We start from the raw sequence: 7973 nt of genomic DNA, 5'->3' as shown, positions 1-7973 counted from the left end.
AAGACCAGCCTGACCAACATGGTGAAACCCCTTCTATATGAAAAATGCAAAAATTAGCTGGGCATGGTGGCAAGTGCCTGTAATCCCAGCTACTTGGGAAGCTGAGGCAGGAGAATTGCTTGAACCTGGGAGGCAGAGGTTGCAGTGAGCGGAGATCATGCCATTGCACTCCAGCCTGGGCAACAGAGCGAGACCCTGTCTGAAAAAAAAAAAAGTCTGGCTTAGGCTCTCCCCAGATTCTGCTTCTGCCTCCTGACCAAACTTGGTGCTTCCCCATGTGACATGGCATGGCATGCCTCTTGTTTCTAGAAAAACTGTGAGCTGGCCAGTCATGGTGGCTCACGCCTGTAATCCTAGCACTTTGGGAGGCCGAGGTGGGTGGATCACCTGAGGTCAGGAGTTCAAGACCAGCCTGGCCATCATGGTGAAACCCCATCTTTAAAAAAAAAAAGAAAAAAGAAAAACCATGAGTTACATTAAATTTCCCTTTCAATGGCATTGGTCTCCTCATGTTGTCACTTAGTCACCTCTGTAACTTAAAATAACATGAGTACAAATGAGACAATGAGCCATATGGAAGTCTGGGAAAGGAACAGCACAGGAAAGGGTACAGGAAGTGGAAAGAAAAGGAACTTGGAGAGGTCCGGGAGTCAGCAAGTCAGCCAGTGTGGCTGGAGCACAATGAGCAGGGAGAAGAAGTAATAGGAGATGAAGGCAGGGAGACAGCTTGGCCCAAGTGTGTCACACCTTAAAGGGACTGGGTCTCCTTTGACCACGAGTGCAATGGGAAACCACTACAGGGGTCTGAGAGGAGTGTCATGTGCTGGCTTATGCTTTACAGGGCCCCCTTTGGCTGCTTTCTTTGAGGGAAGGGCAGAGGCAGGGAGACCAATCACTTTGCATCACTTCTGTTCAATATTGCACTGGAGATTCTACCCAGGGCAATTAGGCAAGAAATGAAATATGGCCAAGAACAGTGGCTCATGCCTGTAATCTCAGCACTTTGGGAAGCTGAGGTGGGTGAATCACGTGAGCTCAGGAATTTGAGACCAGCCAGGAATTTGAGACCAGCCTGGGCAACATGGCGAAACCCCGTCTCTACAAAAAAATTAGCCAGGCATGGTGGTGTGCACCTGTAGTCCCAGCTACTCAGGAGGATTGCTTGAGCCCAGGAAGTTGAGACTGCAGTGAGCCTTGATCAGGCCACTGCACTCCAGCCTGTAGATTGCAGACTGAAGGACAACAGAGCAAGATTCTGTTAAGGCCTCCAAATTGGAAAAGAAGTGAAATTATCTCTATTTGCAGATGACTTTATATTTTATACAGAGAATACTGGCCAGGTGCAGTGGTTCATGCCTGTAGTCCCAGAACTTTGGGAGGCAGAAGCAAGTGGATCATCTGAGGTCAGGAGTTCAAGACCATTCTGGCCAGCTGGGCTCAGTGGCTCTCGCCTATAATCCCAGCACTTTGGGAGGCAGAGGCAGGCAGTTCACCTGAGGTCAGGAGTTCAAGACCAGCCTGACCAACATGGAGAAATTCCGTCTCTACTAAAAATACAAAATTAGCCAGGCGTGGTGGCAAATGCCTATAATCCCACCTACTCGGGAGGCTGAGGTGGAGGTTGTGATGAGCCGCGATCACACCATTGCACTCCGGCCTGGGCGACAAGAAGGAAACTCTGTCTCAAATACAAAAATCAATTATATTTCTATATAGTGGCAATGAACAAACTGAAAATAAAATTTTAAAAAGATTCCATTTCGGCCAGGCATGGTGGCACACGCCTGTAATCCCAGCACTTTGGAGACTGAGGTGGGCAGATCACCTGAGGTCAGGAGTTTGAGATAAGCCTGGCTAACATGGTGAAGCCCTGTCTCTACTAAATATACAAAATTAGCAGGGCATGGTGACGCTTGCCTGTAATCCCAGCTACTCAGGAGGCTGAGGCAAGAGAATCGCTTGAACCCTGGAGGCAGAGATTGCAGTGAGCCAGGATCGTGCCACTGCACTCCAGCCTGGGAGACAGAGTGCGACTCCGACTCCAAAAACAAGAAAAAATATTCCATTTTTGACAGGGCATGGTGGCTCACATCTATAATCCCAACACTTTGTGAGGCTGAGGCTGGAGAATTACTTGAGCCCAGCAGTTTGAGTCTAGCCTAGTTGACATAGTGAGACACCATTTCTACTCTAAAACATTTTTTTTAAAGAAAATATTTCATTTTGGCTGGGCGAGGTGGCACGTGCCTGTAATCCCAGTGACAGCAGCAGCAGGCAGACAAATCACTCAGCAGACAGGGGCAGGTTCCCGGTGAAACCCGTCCTTCAAGTTGAAGACAGTTGAAAGCCTGAATACCAAGCTATGAGTCTTGGATAAATCGACGGACCAGATGGAAGACCTCTGTTCCCATCTGGTGCACTTTCCTGATTGATTCCCACCCTTCACCTGTTTCATATATGCCTACCCTTCCCTAACTGGTTTTTTGCAGTCAAGTCCATCTTTGAGTGGTACCTTTTTTTTAGCCTTTTTTGCATACTCACAAACCAATCAACATGCAATCCCCATTCTGAGGCCATAAAAAAGCCCCAGACTCAGCCACACGTGTGGGTGGGACCCTCCCAGTCCCCTCTCAGCTGAGAGCTGTTCCATTGCTCAATAAAACTCTTCTCTGCCCTTCCTACCCTCTGGTTGTCCAGGTAGCCTTATTCTTCTTGGATGCTGAACAAGATCTCGGGACCCACTGAATAGTGGGTACCAGAGGAGCTGTTCTAACACTGTCGCCCTCTGGCCTCCACCGGCTCCAGGCAGCTGCCCCATGTGATGGGAAGCCGCAGTGAGGCCGGTTCAGCCTTGGAGCCCTGGGCCAGAGTGGGGCAGCAGGACTCAACGAGCTGTAACACAAACTGGCTTAAACACGCCCCCCAGCCCCTTGTTCCAAATACTGTGAGCAATGGGAAGGAGAGAAGAGCTATGACGCTTCTAGGGGCCGAGACCTCGGGGCTCCCCGAGCCAAAGCTGTAGCACATTGTAACACCCCCTTTGGGGCTTTGGAATCGCTGGTGTCTCTATTTTCTCAGGCGCCACTGCGTTCCGCTTGTCCAGGCACTGGTGCCCAAGGCAGAAGCAGGTTGGGGCACCCTAGGCTCACCTGCGGGCTGAGTGCAAGCCAAGGGCAGCCCCTGACCGAGTGGGTGGGGTACCTCCAGAGGCAAGCCTGGAGCCAAGCAAGGCCGTGGCAAGGAGGTTGCCAGTCACGGAGGTCTCCAGTTGGTGAAGCAGCACCAAGAAAAAAAAACCCTGCATCACCAGCACTTTGAGAGGCTGAGGTGGGCAAATCACCTGAGGTCAGGAGTTCAAGACTAGTCTGGGCAACATGATGAAACCCCATCTCCACCAAAAATATTAAAAAAAAGCTGGTTGTGGTGGTCTGTTCCTGTAGTCCCAGCTACTTGGGAGACTGAGGTGGGAGGATCACTTGAATCTGGGAGGTCAAGGCTGCAGAGGACTGAGATCACACCACTGTATTCCAACTGGGTGACAAAGGGAGACACTGTCAAAAGAAGAGAAGGAAAGAAACAAGGAAGGAAGGAAGGAAGAGGAAGGAGGGAAGGAAAGAAAAAGAGGAAGGAGGGAAGGAAGGGAGGGAGGGAGGGAGGAAGGGAAAACATTCCATTTTTATTTAATTTTCTTTTTTTTTTGGAAATGGAGTTTTGCTCTGTTGCCAGGCTGGAGTGCAGTGGCACAATCTCGGCTCACTGCAATCTCTGCCTCCCAAATTGAAGCGATTCTCCTGCCTCAGCTTCCGGAATAGCTGGGATTACAGGTGTCCACCACCATGCCCGGCTAATTTTTGTATTTTTGGTAGAGACAGGGTTTCACCACATTGGCCAGGATGGTCTTGATCTCTTGACCTCATGATCTGCCCACCTCAGCCTCCTGAAGTGCTGGGATTACAGGTGTGAGCCACCACGCCTGGCCAATATTCCACTTTTAATAGGATCAAAATGAATTAAATGCTTAGGAATAAGTTTATCCAAAAAGTGCAAAACTTATACTCTGAAAACTATAAACTATTATTGAAAAAATAGGCCAGGCATGGTGGCTCACGCCTATAATCCCAGCACTTTGGGAGGCCGAGGCAGGCAGATCATGAGGTCAGGATTTCGAGACCAGACTGGCTAACATAGTGAAACCCCATCTCTACTAAAAATACAAAAAAAAAAAAATTAACTGGGCATGGTGGCAGGCGCCTGTAATCCCAGCTACTTGGGAGGCTGAGGCGAGGAGAATCGATTGAACCTGGGAAGCGGAGGTTGCAGTGAGCCAAGATTATGCCAGTACAGTGTGAGACTCCATTTCAAAAAAAAAGAAAAAGAAAAGAAAAAATAAAGAATATCTAAATAAATGGCAAGATATCCTATGTCCATGGATTGGAAGACAATATAAATAAGATGACATTACTTCTCAAACTGATCTGCAGAGTCAACACAATCCTTATCAAAATCCAGATTTTGCTTTTTTGTGGAAATTGACAAGCTGACGTTAAAATTCATATGAAAATTCAAGGTTTCCACCAGGCGCGGTGGCTCACGCCTGTAATCCCAGCACTTTGGTGGGCTGAGACTGGCAGATCGCAAGTTCAGGAGTTCGACATCAGCCTGGCCAATGTGGTGAAACCCCGTCTCTACTAAAAATGCAAAAATTAGCCAGACATGGTGGCATGTGCCTGTCATCCCAGCTACTCGGGAGGCTGAGGCAGGAGAATCACTTGAACCCGGGAAGCAGAGGTTGCAGTGAGCCAAGATGGCACCACACTCCAGCCTGGGCAACAAGTGTGAAACTTTGTCTCTCTCCCAAAAAAATAATAATACAATAAAATTCAAGGTTTGACAGAACTCAACCTCCTTTTTTGATAAAATCTGTCAACAAATTAGATATAGAAGTAATGTTCCTCAACACAATAATGGCCATGTGTCACAAGCCCATAGCAGCTAAAATCATATTCAACAGTGAAAAGCTGAAAGCTTGTCACCTAAGATCAGGAAAAAGACAAGGATGCCCACTCTCACCACTTCTGTTCAATATAGCACTGGAAGTCCGACCAGAGAAATTAGGGGAGAAAAAAGAAGCAAAAGCTATCATAATAGGAAAAGAAGTGAACATGTCTTTATTTGCTAATAACATGACGTTGTATACAGATAACCTAAGGAATTAAAAAAAAAACCTGTTAGAACTGATAAACAAATTTAGTAACATTTAAAGTTTGCAGGACACTGGCCAGGCATGGTGGCTCACGCCTGTAATCCCAGCACTTTGGGAGGCCGAGGTGGGTGGATCAGTTAAGGTCAGGAGTTTGGGACCAGCCTGGCCAACATGTAAAACCCTGTCTCCGCTAAAAATACAAAAATGAGCCAGGCATAGTGGCGGACTCCTGTAATCACTGCTACTGGGAAGGCTGAGGCAGGAGAATTGCTTGAACCCAGGAGGTGGAGACTGCAGTGAGACGAGACCTTGCCACTGCCCTCCAGCCTGGGCAACAGAGACTACATCTCAAAAAACAGAATCATAGAAGTAGAGAGTAGAATGGTGGTTACCAGATGCAGGAGGAGGCAGGAGGTAATGGACGGGGAAAGAGAGATGTTGGTCTAGTACATGCAAAGTTTCAGTTAGGAGAAATAAGTTCTAGTGATCTACTGCACAGCATGGTGACTATAGCTAATAATAATGGAGTATATATTCCAAAATTGCTTAAAGAGTCAATTTTAGATGTTCTTGCCACAAAGAAATAAGTATATGAAGTGACAGATAGGCATATAAGTTAACTTTTTTTTTTTTTTTTTTTTGTGACAGACTCGCTCTGTCACCCAGGCTGGAGTCAGGGGTCCAATCATGGCTCGCTGCAGTCTCCGCCTCCCAGGTTCAAGTGACTCTTATGCCTCAGCCACCTGAGTAGCTGGATTACAGGCATGTGCCACTATGCCCTGCTAATTTCTGTACTTTTAGTAGCGCTTGAGGGGTTTCACCATGTTGGCCAGGCTGATCTTGAATTCCTGACCTCAGGTGATGCAGCTGCCTCAGCCTCTGAAAGTGCTAGGATTTCGGGCATAAGCCATGGCACCTGGCTCATTTTTGTATTTTTAGTACTGACAGAGTTTTGCCACGCTGGCCAGGCTGGGCTTAAACTCCTGGCCTCAAGTGATTTGCCCGTCTTGGCCTCGCTAAGTGCTGGGAATACAGGCGTGAGCCACTGTTCCCAGCCTAGTTTGCTTGATTTAATCATTCCACAGTGTATACATATAACAATACCTTTTGTTTTGTTTTGTTTTGTTTTGTTTTGTTTTGTTTTTACAGACAGGGTCTCTCTCCCAAGCTGGAGTGCAGTGCTGCAATTATAGCTCACTGCAACCTCGAACTCCTGAGCTCAAGAAATCCTCCCATCTCCGCCTCCTGAGTAGCTACGTCTGTAGGTGCATGCCACCAAGCCCAGCTAATTTTAAAAAATATTTTTAGGCTGGGTGTGGTGTCTCACGCCTGTAATCCCAGCACTTTGGAAGGCAAAGGCAGGCAGATAACCTGAGGTCAGGAGTTCGAGACCAGGTTGGTCAATATGGTGAAACCCTGTCTTTACTAAAAATACAAAAATTAGCCAGGCGTGGTGACATGCACCGGTAATATCAGCTACTCATGAAGTGAGGCGGGAGGATCACTAGAACCCAAGAGGCAAAGGCTGCAGTGAGCTGAGATCGCACCATTGCACTCCAGCCTGGGCAACAAGAATGAAACTGCATCTCAAAAAAAAAAAAAGAAAAAAAATTTTTTTGGCTGGATATGGTGGCTCACACCTGTAATCCCAGCACTTTGGGAGGCCCAGGTGGGCAGATCACCTGAGTTCATGAGCTCAAGGCCAGCCTGGTCAACATGGCAAAAGCCTGTCTCTACTAAAAATACAAAAATTAACCAGGCATGGTGGCAGGTGCCTGTAATTCCAGATACTCAGGAGGCTAAGTCAGGAGACTCGCTTGAACCCAGCAGGCAGAGGTTGCAGTGAGCTGAGATTGTGCCACTGCACTCCACCCTGGGTGACAAGAGCGAAACTTCGTCTTAAAAAATAAAAAATTTCCTTTTGTATAGACAGGGTCTAGATGAGTTGCCCAGGCTGGTCTTGAACTCCTGGCCTCAAGGGATCCTCAGGCTTCAGTCTCCTACAGCACTGGGATTATAGGTGTGAACCATGGAACCTGGGCCCCAATTTTAACTTACTGCAAAGTTACAGTAATTAGATTAGTACGGTATTGTCATAAAGAGAGATACATAAATCAATGGAATAGAATTCAAAGTCCAGACACAGGTGTGGTGGCTCATGCCTGTAATCCCAGCACTTTGGGAGGCCAAAGCAGGCAGATAATGAGGTCAGGAGTTCTAGACCAGCCTGATCAACATGGTGAAACCCCGTGTCTGCTAAAAATACAAAAACTAGCCGGGCACTATGGCTTATGCCTCCAGCTACTTGGGAGGTTGAAGGAGGAGGATCACTTGAACCTGGGAGGCGGAAGTCGTAGTGAGCAGAGATCACACCACTAACTTCCAGCCTGGGCAGCAGAGCAAGATAAGGAAGAAAGGAAGGAAGGAAGGAGGGAAGGAAGGAAGGAAGGAGGGAGGGAGGGAAGGAAGGAAGGAAGGGAAAGGAAGAAAGAGAAAGAAAGAGAAGGAAAGAAAAAAGGAAGGAAGGAGAAAGAAAGAAAGAAAGAAAGAAAGAGGAAAGAAAGAAAGAAAAGGAAAAGAAAGAAAGAGGAAAGAAAGGAGAAAGGGAAAAAGAGAAAGAGAGAAGGAAGGAAGGAAAGAAAGAAAAGAAGGAAGGAAGGAAAGTAGGAGGGAGAGAAAAAGAAAGAGAGAGAGAGGGAGGGAGGAAGGAGGAAGGAAGGAAGAGGAAATCATGGACTGCTAAGGACTCTGTTTTTGTTCCAGGCTAGAG

The sequence above is a fragment of the Cebus imitator genome, unplaced genomic scaffold (genome assembly GCF_001604975.1).
Source record: "Cebus imitator isolate Cc_AM_T3 unplaced genomic scaffold, Cebus_imitator-1.0 Scaffold34, whole genome shotgun sequence".
Taxonomy (NCBI): domain Eukaryota; kingdom Metazoa; phylum Chordata; class Mammalia; order Primates; family Cebidae; genus Cebus; species Cebus imitator.
Note: the sequence above shows the minus strand (reverse complement) of the source record.